Raw genomic sequence first — 12,790 nt, 5'->3', positions numbered from 1 at the left:
GTTTTTCCCTTATCCCTTCTACTTGCTTCCTTGAAAGTAGAAGCTGGGTCATTCTCATCATAGTTTTTCCCTCTTTCTTCTCACCGCCTCAGTGAGTGGCGAATGAAGGAACCAAGCCATCTGTGTAAGCAGAGCCTTCTCAGGAGACCTTTATGGTGCTAGGCCCACAAGTTCCACACATTCATATCCCTGTAACTTTTCCATGCACCTGGATGAATTTCTGCTGTTGACAGAGATCTGGGAGATACTCTACTCCATATGCTACATTATCCCCATTAATGTGATCGTGAATTTACCCAGCTGATGTGTTAGTGGAAGCTTTGGGAAGCCAAGCTTGGTTTATTAATGGCTGTGCTGGTACGCTGTATGCAACAGAGGTCTAATCTGAATATAAAGAGCATCTTTTCTGAAGCTGGACCAGCCGATCTGCATGGTTGACAGCACTACTGAGCATTAGCTTAGCTTGCACTGCCCCTTGCCACAGGTCACTGAATGTCCGTGGGCTTTCTCTTCTCTTTGCTAAACAGGTCACCCATTTACCCTACCTTCTTTGGAGAATTTTATCTTGGTTACCTCAGTTCTTGGGCCTTTTTCATCTAGAATCGGGGCAAGAAATAGAAGCAGAGGTGGAGGACCAGGTGCTGGGGGTGAGGTGTGTGTGTGTTTACGTGTGTAAGTGTAAGAAGGAGCTGTATTCATATCTGAGAAGGCCCAATGCTTGTGTCACAGAAGGCATGCAGGGTAAAGGAAAGGAGAGGGCGGGAGAGGTGTTTTATGGGGCTGAGGGTTGGGAAGAGTGGGGAGCAGAGGAGTCAACTCGGAAGAATAATTGCTGTCTGTGTAGAGGAGGAGAAAGAGAAAGAAAGAGAAAGAAAGGAGGAGAAAGTGATCTTTAAAAGATCACTCTCAGTGCATGAAGACTTTCATTCTCTCCCATTGAAGTTCAATAAAAGATGCAGTAACATTTTGAATTGTTACTGTGTTTAGACTGGGTTGTTCGCTTTCATGGCCACCAAGTGGACACCGGGCTACGTGGAGAGCAGGCTGTATTAATGTTCCTCTGGTGTTTTCTGTCTGGGAGATGGAGGCTGATTGTGGGGCACAAGCTTGTGAGAAGCAGACTCTAGAGCAGGCCGATCTGGGGGGAATGCCCTGTCGTGGGGTTGGGTGTGCTAGAGGCCGTGTGCAGATTATATTCCTGTCCTCTGAACAAACTCTAGATCATTTTCCTGCACTATAAATAAATATGTCAGAGTTCTCAGATTCAGTGGTTAATTGCTTTTGTACCATATTTGAAAAAAAAAAAATACAAGTCAGTTCAGACTGTGGAGAAAGAGTGCAGCAATTCATTCGGATTGTATTTTTTCCAGAGAGATCTGCCCTAAGAAAAACGACAATGTTGAGTTTCTTGGCTCTGTTTTACTGACAGAACTCTTATTGGGGAAGAATATTTAAATTTTTGTTCTTTGAGAAATTGCTCTCTTGTGCTGAGTTGAGAGGGAGATGGCTTAGCAAACAGGGTTTTTAAACCAAGGGAAGAAACAGTGACAAGTTCAGATAAAAGTTCTTTTTTCTGCCAGTGTGCCTCTAGGGGCCCAACTGATGTGTGAGCTCTGCTGTCCTGCCTTCACATTCAGTAAGACCCTTCTTCCAGCACCTGGAGGTCCTGGAGGAAACAGGCTGTTGGAACGTGCAGGTCTGTGTGTGAAGTCCTGGCCCCTTCCTGACCTCCAAGGAGAGCTGAGGAACGCTTCTAGAGAAGATCCCAAAGCATTGACCTGAATTCAGAGAGTTGAGGCAAGCATTGGTGTTTTTGGGTAGTAGGCAAGGGCAGAAAGAGGACCTGCCCTCGTTCCTCTCATGTGGCTTGGGGGGGGCGGGATGCTAAGTAGAACATTTTTTGTTGTTTCAGCTCAACTGCCAAGCTATTGGGGACCTTGAAATTATATTTTTTGATCCTCTTAAGGGGCTTTATGTGAGGGCAGGAAGTGTCAACTGCCTTCTGGTGTTTGAAACAATGTTCAGGGCACACGGTCATTTCCTACCTAGCCTTAAAAGATGTCAGGAAAGCAGCACTCTGCAGGGGAAAGGCCCAGCTCAGTTCCTGGCCTCTCCATGGGCCACACCTGCCTTGTTCAGGCTGGCCCAAATCACCGAGTTCAGGACTCTGATGTTGGTCACATGGATTTCTCAGAGGGACTCCTAGACCATGGGCATCAGAATACTCCATGGTTCTTGTAAGTAATGCATATACTAAGTAGACAGAGTTGGAGTCTCTGGGGGCCGGGGCTTCCTGGTGATTCTTTATACCCACTGAATGGAGAACCACTCTGCCATCTGTAGCCATTGTGTAGAATTGGACATTGTGGTTAGTAAATTTGATGCCAGGAGATCCTGGGTGCAGATTTTAGGGCCTTAAGGAAGCCGGAGAAGGAAGGGAAGTGTGCAGGAGTATCAGCTGTTGGAAGATGCAATGCCATTTTTATTTATACTCAACCCAGTGTGCTGGATGTTATGATGCTGTGTACAGGGGAGGAAACAGTATCAGTTTAGTAACTTGCTTAGGATTGTGCCCTTGAGTTGGTAGGTGGAGACCAGGCTTGTCCCAAAGTCCTCATTTTTTTCCATTATGGCTGTGATCCCCATGTTGGAATGTTGAGTGTGTTCTCGAATGTAGCTGTGAAATAGAAGTACAGTATGAGCCATATATGTTAAGATTTTCTAGTAGCCACATTGGAAATGTAAAAAGAAATAAGTAAACTTAATTTTAACTACGTATTTTCTTTAACCTAGTACATCCGAAATATTTCAGTATTTAAATATAAAAATGTCAACAAACTATTTTACTTTCTTTATTTCCATATCAAGTCTTAAATCCAGTGTGTATATTACCTTCACAGAACATCTCAAGCCACACTAGCCACATTTCAAGGGCTCAGTGGCAATGTGTGTCGAGTCTTTACCTTATGTAACAGCACAGCTCTAGCACCTCTGGACTGGAGAGGTGCTTCCTACCCTGCTGTCTCAGGTAGCAAGGGGTTTCTAAATTAATGGTTTACAAAGGCCGCAGGAGGACCCAATGCTGGGCAGTCTGCATGAGTGTCACCGGAGGAAGGGGATATTACAAGTCCTCCGTTTAGGGTCCCAGGTGATTCTTCTGTGTAACCTGATTGGAAACAGCCACACTAAATGCATTCCCTGGGCAATTTACCTGGGTTCTGTGGCTTTGCCCCGCCCCCTTTTCAGGGACACTTGCATTCCGAGCACGTTCTCTGCGGGTGGGGTGGTGGTGTGATGGGAAAGGTGGGGGAATGTGTGCCCTGAAGGCTCTTTTCCTCCCCTACCAAATAGAACTGCAGTTTCAATAGAAAAAAGGACTGCTTATTTATCTGGATGTGATCATGCATAAGGGGTGGGACCTTCCCTTTTGGTGGTGAGAGCAGGATCCTGTGTTCTGGGGAAAGGTAAGATGAAAAGAATAAAAATATTTAGGGGAGAAGGGGATACTGTGTATACTTAAACTGTGTTCTTTTCCAGTGGTTTGGTTTTTAAATATTTGCTGACTTAGTGGAAGAAGTCTGGTCCCAAAGAGTTACGGTCCTGGGGTCCAAACCTCAAATTCCTCCGAGGTCCAGCAGGTAACGAGTGATGAAGGGCAAGAGATTTCAACTCCTGTTTTAGGAATGTTCTTCACTTTCACAAAGATATTGTGGTCTCCCCTTTTTTCTGGAAATCCAAGACCCTCTTGGTCTGTCCTTACTGTTAATAGAGAAATATTTCTCTAAGGGAACAAGCAGTGCAAGCATCATGATACATGGCAGTGACACACACTTGGTGTTTAGGGAGACTGATCTAAGAGCCTCTAAGCTACTACCCAGCCTCATCTAGCTGTTGTCCTTGACACCTAGCGTTATCAGATCTTGTTATTTTAAGGAGAAGCCACACATCTAGAATATTTAAAAGGTAAAATCTTGGTCCTTCTTCTTTTTTTTTTTTAATTAGAAATACAGATGAATCTTGAGCAATAGAAATTTGCATGGATTTCCCTAAGCCAGATACATTTACAGTACTGTAAATGTATTTTTAATTTTTTTTGTATTTTTAATTTTTAATTCCTTAATTATTTTCTTAACATTTCCTTTTCTCTAGCTTTGTTGTAAGAATACAGTATATAATATATATAAATGTAAAATATGTGTTAATTGGTTATGTGATCAATAAGGTTTCTGGTTGGGCAGCCCGGGTGGCTCAGCAGTTTGGTGCTGCCTTCAGCCCAGGGTGTGATCTTGGAGACCGGGGATCGAGTCCCACATTGGGCTCCCTGCATGGAGCCTGCTTCTCCCTCTGCCTGTGTCTCTGCCTCTCTCTCAACCTCTCTCTCTCTCTCTCTGTCTCTCATGAATAAAGAAATAAAATCTTAAAAAAAAAAAATAAGGTTTTTGTTCAACAAGAGGCTATTGGTAGTTAAGTTTTGAGAGTCAAAGTTATACATGGATTTTTGAGTGAGGAGGTGGGTGCCCCTAACCCCTGTGTTATTCAAGGGTCAACTGTAGTTATAGGTTCACAGGAAGTTGTAAAAAACAAAATAAGTCCAGGGGTTCTTGTATGTCCTTCCCCCAGCTACCGCCAATGGGAAGACCTTACATAATTAAAGCACAGCATCAGAACCAGGAAATGGTTATGGTTGCAGTCTACAGGGCTTACGTGGGTTTCACTAGTTGAGTTTATATATGCACTCATTTGTGTGTGTGCGCATGCATGTGTATGTTCTACGTTAATTTTATCAAGTGCAGATTTGTGTCCCCTCCTCTACAGACAAAGTCTTTGGCTTTTCAGTTCTGCAGATATATCAAAAAGTCTGTTTAGGTCTAAAGCACATGCCCTAGGCCTGGTGGAGCCTGCTGAGCCTTCTGTTTTCAACCTCCGTTCTAGTCCCTCCCTCTCTCTCTCTCTTTTTTTTATTCACATAAAATTCATGTAACAGAATTCACTACTTTAATCCTTTTAAATTATCTAATTCAGTGTTTTTCAGTATGTTCATAATGTTGTACAACTGTTATTACTGCCTAATCCAGAACAACTTCATCACCCCCAAAAGAAATCTATGCCCATGAGTGTTTGCTCCTTCTCTCCCTCCCCTTATTCCCTGGCAACTGCGTATCTACTTTCTGCCTCTATGAATTTGTCTCTTCTGGACATTTCATACAAATGGAACCATAGTACTCTATGTACTGGTCTTCTGTGTCTGACTAGCCCTTTCATTTTGTAGAGAATGAGACTTGAAGCCAAAGAAGGAAAGTGGTGTGCCCACTAATATACTGCTAGTAAGTGGCCAAGGCTGGACTTGAACCAAGAAACAGTACTCTTGGTACCATACCTTTCTGCCTCTCACCATTCAGGTGTTTGTTTTGATATGATAAAACTACATTAATAAACATGCTAACAACAGAATGTCTTCTATTGTGCTGAGTGTTAAGGTTCTTTAGGGAGTCACTGTAGAAATGAAAACTGTCAAAGAGAAAATAAGATAATACAATTCAGTATGCTTTTACTGGGTACCTACTGTGTACCAGGTTCAGGGCCAAGAGGGGTGAGTTAGATTGGACCCTAACCAACAAAGAATAGTCAGTTGAGGGAAACAAAAGAAAGAATTTCAGGATATTAAGGTAAATATTATGACTGTGGAGTAGAGGGGAAGAGCACCAGGCCCAAAGTGGGGGGGCTTTGAGAGATGCAGGAAGCTAACAAATACTGAGGCAGCAGGAGAGGCCTGAGGAAAAATTTCAACTATAGGAATGGTAGGTGCACACACCTGAGCAGTAAGCTGATTAGTGGTGATGGGGATGGAAATGGGTAACTGGGGCATTGGAGGTATAGCTGGAAGAGTGGGCTTGGTTCAGAGTTCTGCAGGTCAGCTATCCCTGTGGATGCCTGAATTTTTCAAGCTCAGGATGGCTGGATGGAAGCAGAGTATGAGAAACCAAACTTGGGAGTTGAGTCTTTGGAGGAATACCCAAGTCTGAGCAGTTGGGGTAGGGGAATATATAGTGGTAGAGCTTCACAGGCAGAGAGAATAGCAAATGCAAAGACCCTAGAGGGAAGGAGCTTCTGGCCATCTGCAGGTGAGCACTCAGGGCTTTGTCAAGATTTTCTCAGGGGCCTCCAAATCAGAACAGGTATTTTGTGGAGGTATCCTGTCTTTGGGAGTGGAGGGGGAGGTGAGAGGGAATCTTTGTGAGGAAGAAAACCATATCCCAGTAGAAGAAAGTATGTAGTCATGCATACCTAAATGATTCACTTAAAGTAGGCGTGCTTTTTTTTTTTTTTTAAAGGGGAGCTAAAAATTATTTTGCTATTTTCCAACTAATTTTATTTTATTTTATGAGCTTTGTGTCGTTCACAGAACTTGGAAACCTTCATTCTGCTTCCTACTGAATCTGAAGTAGGTAGGAGGGCTTTAAAAAGTTCCTCCAAACTCACTTTCCTCTGCCAATGGGTGGAAAGGGAGGACGGCTGGGCAAGGGGACCAGAGGCAAGACCTGTTTGAGCTACCTTGGCATTGAGCATCTGGGCATGGTCCCAGTGGGATTTGTTCTGGGAAATAGCAAAGGCTTTCCTGGCCAAAACAGTTCACTTTGCATATATTAGAAAATCATCTTAAATAAAATGATAAACACTGCACAAAAGAAATAAAGATAATTATTTTGATTTGTTTCCTTCCCAAGTTGGTCAGCCTCAGGGCCAGTTGGGGATTTTCTTTAGTTCTAGACTAGGTTTCTGAACAGAGTTCTTCTGAGTCCACTAAATTAGTGAGCTAGTTAGCGGGTGCCTAGATTTCAGAGGCAAGAGGCAGAGGCAGGTTTGAGTAGTGGGGGGGTGGGTTGGCTTGATCATCCTTCAGCTGGGAGATATGAAATTTGAGGTGTATCTTGAAGGAACCTGGAGGATTTGAAGGCATTATATTCACATACAGTAATTAGCTGGGCAAACAAGCAAAAGACTCCTTAAAAGCAACAAAGTGGTAAGCATGAGTCAGTGCTTTGTGCTATGAAGGAGAGGTACATGGTGCTCTGAGGACCTATAACCTGAGAGGCTTCCATTGGACCAGACCTGTTCAGATGGTCTAGATTGGTAGTAATGAAGGTGGCTAATGTGACTTTCACAACATCTAGCATTGTTCTATATTCTTGGGGTAGGATAGAGAGGAGTATGTAAATGAGAGATAATGATTCAAGGTGTTTGGCTGGGCCTGGGGCAACTCTTGTGATTTCTTTTGGAGGGATAAGTCAAAGAGATGTCTTGTTTTAGGCAAGGAGAATGTTACTGCAGGAAACAATGGATCTCCTAAAAATTGATGACAGCCAGTAGGGGCAGATTAGTATCTTGAGTTTTTCCTAGACTTCCTGTCTCACCTATGTTCTCCCAAATTTGCATTATGGCTCAAGTGGAGGACCCTTAGGTTGAAGGGGATGTGTAAGTGTCCTTGTTCTGGTGAAGGATACTATGGATTGCTGCTGGGCCTTGGGATCAGGAAGGCTGACATTGGTCATCATATCACATGCCCTCCCCAGTGCCCATCACCCATACTCCCACCTACCTACTCTCTGCATGATGTGATGAACACTGAGTGTTGTGCACAACTGATGAATTGTTCAGCTCTACATCTGAAGCTAGTGATGTACTATATGTTGGCTAATTGAATTTTAATTATAAAATGAAAAAAAGGAAGGTTAATGTTGGTCATCCGTGGGTTTCTCTGGTGCTAGGCTGTCTGGAGGTCACCTGGTAACATCTGGTGATATCAGGAAAGAGCTTCTGTAGGTTGGCTGGAACCAGCTTAATACTGTCTGTCATCTTTGTGGCACACAGCATTTACTTTGCCCTTCTTGGCTTGAGATTGCTCAGGCCATCAGTTAACCACAAAATGGAAATCTAGAAAGAGAAGTGTTTAGCTGGCATGGGAGGTTTCTAGGCATTACATTGATCTTCAGCATCTTGCTCTTTGGTGAGCAGTAAGGACTTGTGGCAGAGTACTTTGTGCCTTAGAGCTGTTCCTCGAAGGCCGTCTTGATGACTGGATGCTCCCAGACCCTTTGCCCTACAGGGTGAGCCTGCATAAGTGTGAGGACTCCAATCTGTGGAGACTGGACAACTCCAGTAGTTTATCTGGAGGTGCTTGCATTGGGTCATGGTATAGAGCGACTGAGGCACAGGGAGCCCCCTTCACTGATTGCTGGCATTCTATGTTTATGTATTTAGAATGAAAGGAGTTAAGTGATGGCTCTCATAATTGATGTAGGGAGTGGGTAAACACACTAAGAATAAGAATATATAGTTCCCCCAAAAGCTTGGATCCTTGCATCCTGCCTGGAGGATTCTGAATTAATGAGCTTGAGGAGATTGTTCTGGGGCTCCTGAAGCACCTGAGTGAAAGTTTTTCTTTTTTTCCAAATGGGTAGGAGTCTGGGCATCAGAATCACCTGAACAATGCTTGGGTCTCCAAATCAGAGATTCTGACTTAATGAGTCTGTGGTCCAGAATTTTTTTTTTTTCTTGGTGATTCTAATTTTTAGCCATATTTGGGGTCTGCCCACCAGTTACAGATCCAGAGAAGCTCTTCTTCAGGTGAGGTGAATTTTGCCTCCTTGCTTGCTCAGTTTGGCTTGAACCCTGAGCAGCCCTAACCATGGCCACATCTTTACTCCTCTTTATGTCCCTTTCAAAATGTGTCTTTTGGGGGTGCTACCCCCTGGCTTTGCTTCAGCCTAGATTGGGACTGCTGTCTCATCCCTATCCCTTCCATGAAGAATGGAAGAACTCCACCTGGGAATTTTGATGGGCAGGTATTTGGAACCTTTTCTTAAAAAAAACTTCCTGCTGGAGGCTTGACTGTGTAGTATATTCTGGCAAGAGAAATCCAGGCCCTGAGGTAGATACAGGATGGTCTTGTGACTGGCACAGGACAAAAAAGCAAGCTATCAGCTGTCTTCTCGGAGACATCATGGAAGTGCTAAAAATACTAGAAAGGTCAGTATTTCTATGGCCATGTTTCTTGGGCCCTGCAGGCTCTGGAACAGCATTGGTTGCCCTGAGGGAGTCATAGGTGGGCATTGCCAAAAAGCAGGGCTGATTTGGTGGCATTCTTAATATGGGCACTTGAACAGATAAAGGTCCAAGAGTGTACATGACATCTCAGCAGATACTGGGTCAGGTGGCAGGGGCTTTTTTTTTTTTTTTTTTTTTTTAAGATTTGTTTGTTTTAGAGCACAAGCTGGGGGCAGGAAAGGGGAGAGAGAGAACCTCAGGGAGACTTCCCATTGAGGGCAGAGCCTGACGTGGGGCTTGATTGCATGGCCCTGAGATCATGACCTGAGCCAAAACCAAGAGTTGGGCCCTCAACTGACTTAACCACACCCAGGTGTCTCCAGGTGGCAGGGGCTTTTACAACTGATGAGGTAACACGAAATCTGGATGAGACCGAATTGGAGGGGCTCTTCACTCCTTGCCTTTGCCCATGTTGCCCCGTGGCCTGTAATTCCCACCTTCTCTGTTGTCACCTGCCTGCTCCACTCTCGTCTCTGCTTTAGGATTTCCTCAGCGTCTGTCCGTGCTGGGCGGTGTCTGTTTACCTCAGCTGCTCCGGGAGCCCCAGCTCAGTGCTCCTATCTTTAGGTTTACCCATGTGTTAGAGCTCTTTGTGAGTGTCCCATCTGTGTTTTACCTTGACAGCAGCTTCAGGGCTAGGACTGGGTCTGGTTCATTGTTGTGATTCCATCACCTTGTACATGCCTGGTGTGTAATAGGGTTCAGTAAATATCTGTTGAGTGATCCGTGAATCAATACATTCTTTGAGGGGATGATATAAATATCTCCTACCAAGATCTTATACTTGAACATTATTATAGCCTAGTACCTCTATAAACTTATTTGTAGCCTTGTATTCAAAATGGATTTTTTTTAAGATTTTATTTTATTTATTCATAGAGACAGAGAGAGAGAGGCAGAGACACAGGCAGAGGGAGAAGCAGGCACCACACAGAGCGCCTGATGTGGGACTCGATCCCGGGTCTCCAGGATCACGCCCTGGGCTGCAGGCGGCGCTAAACCGCTGCGTCACCGGGGCTGCCCCAAAATGGATGTTAAGGGACATTTTTCTAGCATAAAGAGTATTTCAGATAGCTTGGGACATTGGGCACTTTTGAAGTAGAAGATGCATGCTATTTATGAGAAATTAATTAATTCTTAAAGGAGCAGTTTTCTTGAAGTGAACCCTTAGGGAACTTGATGGAATTGACCTTCATTTGTCAAAGAATAGAAGAGGGTGGCAAGCCTTTCAGTGGAGTGGGTTGGATACTTCAACGTAGCTCCTTGAATTTAGTATTAACTTTGAAAGACCCATACATACATGCATGTGTATATGAAATTATTTTTGTTTTTTGTTTTATTTTTAATTATTTATGAGAGACAGGCAGAGACACAGGCAGAGGGAGAAGCAGGCTCCTTGGGGGGAGCCCAATGCAGGACTCGATCCCAGGACCCTGGGATCATGTCCTGAGCCAAAGGCAGGTACTCAACCACTGAACCACCCAGGTGCCCCAAAATATTTTTTGTTTTATAATATAAGACTACTGTATGGTGGGGCATAGAGGAAGAGTCCTGGATTGGCAATCAAAAGACCTAGGTTCTAGAATTAGCTATACTTTTAACTGTGGGAATAGGCAAGTCAGTTTCCTGCTTACGCTTTTATAATATGGAAGTGTTGTCTTATTCAGGGATTGCGCATGTCTTCCAGAGTGGGAGTACTGACTTAAGTTGTCATTGGTGCTGTACCATTTCTTTTTTCCCTCTTGCAACTCTGCCCCTTTTTCTTTTAGGTTTCCACTTTTGTTGGGTAGAGGGAAATATTTCTGTATCATACACATACAAAAGACCAAAAAGCCCAGTAATATAAAGGCAATGATAACTATAGCTCTCTATATGGTGAGACATTAGGGAGTGGTAGGGACTGTGGCATTTTGGTGTAACCAAGCCTGCCTGTGAAAGGCAGCTGCTACTTAGCATAGCTGATCATTTTTAGACTGTATGAGGGCCATGTTGACTGATTTTTTTTGTTTTGTTTTTAACAGAACTTAGAAGTCTGGGTTTTTATGTGACCTGTCTGATTTTTAAGTTTTGGCTCAAATTTTCTAAATTTTCTATCCTTAAATCAATGTAATACTGTTACAGGCTAGATGTAACCCACTGGACTTTCAGTTTGTGATCCCTGTTTAGATGATCTCTAGAGCTTCTTTTTGCCCAAGGTCCATTGATTCCAATGACGGCCATTTCAACTGGTGAACTAAGGATTCTTGTTCTATTTGGGGAAGTCAGGGTGAGAAGGGAATGGGGCTAGAAGAGGAGGATGGGGGCTGAAGCCGAAACAGGATGCCTGCCAACTGGTTTTTTGGCTGGCCTCCTTGGGGAGAGGCCATAGGGTGCCTGATTCACACCAGATATTTTTTATGTGTGTCATTGCAGGAGCTGGCATTTGTTGGAGGAGTCTTTGAAACCTTCTCTCTGCCCAGAGCTCAGGACCAATGCATCCCACCACCTTAAACTGGTAAATACATGTTTTGTTTTGTTTCTTTTTCTCTTCTCTTCTCTTCTCTTCTCTTCTCTTCTCTTCTCTTCTCTCTTCTCTTCTCTCCTCTTCTTTCTCTTCTCTTCTCTTCTCTTCTCTTCTCTTCTCTTCTCTTCTCTTCTCTTCTCTTCTCTTCTCTTCTCTTCTCTTCTCTTCTCTTCTCTTCTCGAGAGGGACAGCACGTGCACAAGCAGGAAAGGATCAAAGGGAGAGGGAGAATTCACTGAGTGTGTAACCTGACATGGGACTCGATCTCATGACCCTGAGATCATGACCTGAGCAGAAATCAAGAGTTCGATGTTTAACTGATGGAGCCACCCAGGCCACCAGCCACCCAGCCCCCGTTTTGTTTCTTTTGCTGTAACAAAAGGAAATATTTCTGGTGGACTGTAGAATGTGATTTTCAGGAAAACACACTGTCCTTACTGTTACAGAAGGAAGAACACTGGGCTGGGCCTAAGGCATATCTGGGTTCTGGTACCTACTTGGTTCTATCACTTCTCCTGTGGGATCTCAGGTGAATTGTTTGACCTCTCTGGGCCCCAGGCAGAGCAGTGAATCCTGCCCTGCTAAGAGAGGTTATGTATCTGAGAATGCTTCAAACAGAATAAAGTGCTGGACAAATGTAATCCTATTTAGCTTTGAGATGTAGAGCTGGGCACTTCTAAGCTAACAAATTAAAATGTGAACACATACATTGGAAACATGAATTTTAAATACCTGTTTTCTGAGTCTTCCAGAGTGGTCCTTTAAGACATTTACATTTTCCTTTTCTCCCCCTTCCCAGCACTGCTGTAACTGCCGTTGTCTTGAAAGATTGAATTAACTACATTTCACAATTACCTTCATTTTTATGTGAGATCAGATAATTTCAGTAACAGATGTTCTTCTTTTTTCCAAAAGAAACTTAATTACTCATCACAGCAGGTAAGCATCTTGCTTCTGTGGCAGTTGAAAGAGGCAAAGTTACGTCCTTTACAGTAATGTGCATCAGTGCTGAGCTGAGGATGCTCCAAGACACCCTGGCTAGTTGTTGAAGGTCTTGAGTGAGCTATTTGAGGGGAAGGACCACATGAGCCAAAGAAGCAGTAGGACCTGTGTGTCTTGATTCTCATCACTCTTTGTTGAGAAAAGCTGGTTTATTTGCTGACTGTTGGCTGGTCAGCTGCC

At 43.8% G+C, this 12,790-nt stretch overlaps 1 protein-coding gene across 50 annotated transcripts in view; it reads left to right on the top strand.

The window, feature by feature from the left end:
- SORBS1 (sorbin and SH3 domain containing 1) overlaps positions 1-12,790 on the top strand; it is a 229,066-nt gene that overhangs the window by 50,701 nt on the left and 165,575 nt on the right. For 46 of the 50 annotated variants that reach the window (XM_038578287.1, XM_038578257.1, XM_038578253.1 and 43 more), the window contains exon 2: positions 11,518-11,599. The gene's annotated coding sequence lies outside the window, so the exon portion shown is untranslated. Of the gene's footprint in view, positions 1-11,517; positions 11,600-12,407; positions 12,548-12,790 lie in introns of all 50 variants that reach the window. The other 4 variants (XM_038578247.1, XM_038578249.1, XM_038578246.1 and 1 more) reach the window with 1 other exon arrangement.

This window comes from Canis lupus, chromosome 28 (assembly GCF_011100685.1).
Source record: "Canis lupus familiaris isolate Mischka breed German Shepherd chromosome 28, alternate assembly UU_Cfam_GSD_1.0, whole genome shotgun sequence".
In the NCBI taxonomy this organism is placed as follows: domain Eukaryota; kingdom Metazoa; phylum Chordata; class Mammalia; order Carnivora; family Canidae; genus Canis; species Canis lupus.
Note: the sequence above shows the minus strand (reverse complement) of the source record. Positions and strands in the feature narration are given on the sequence as shown.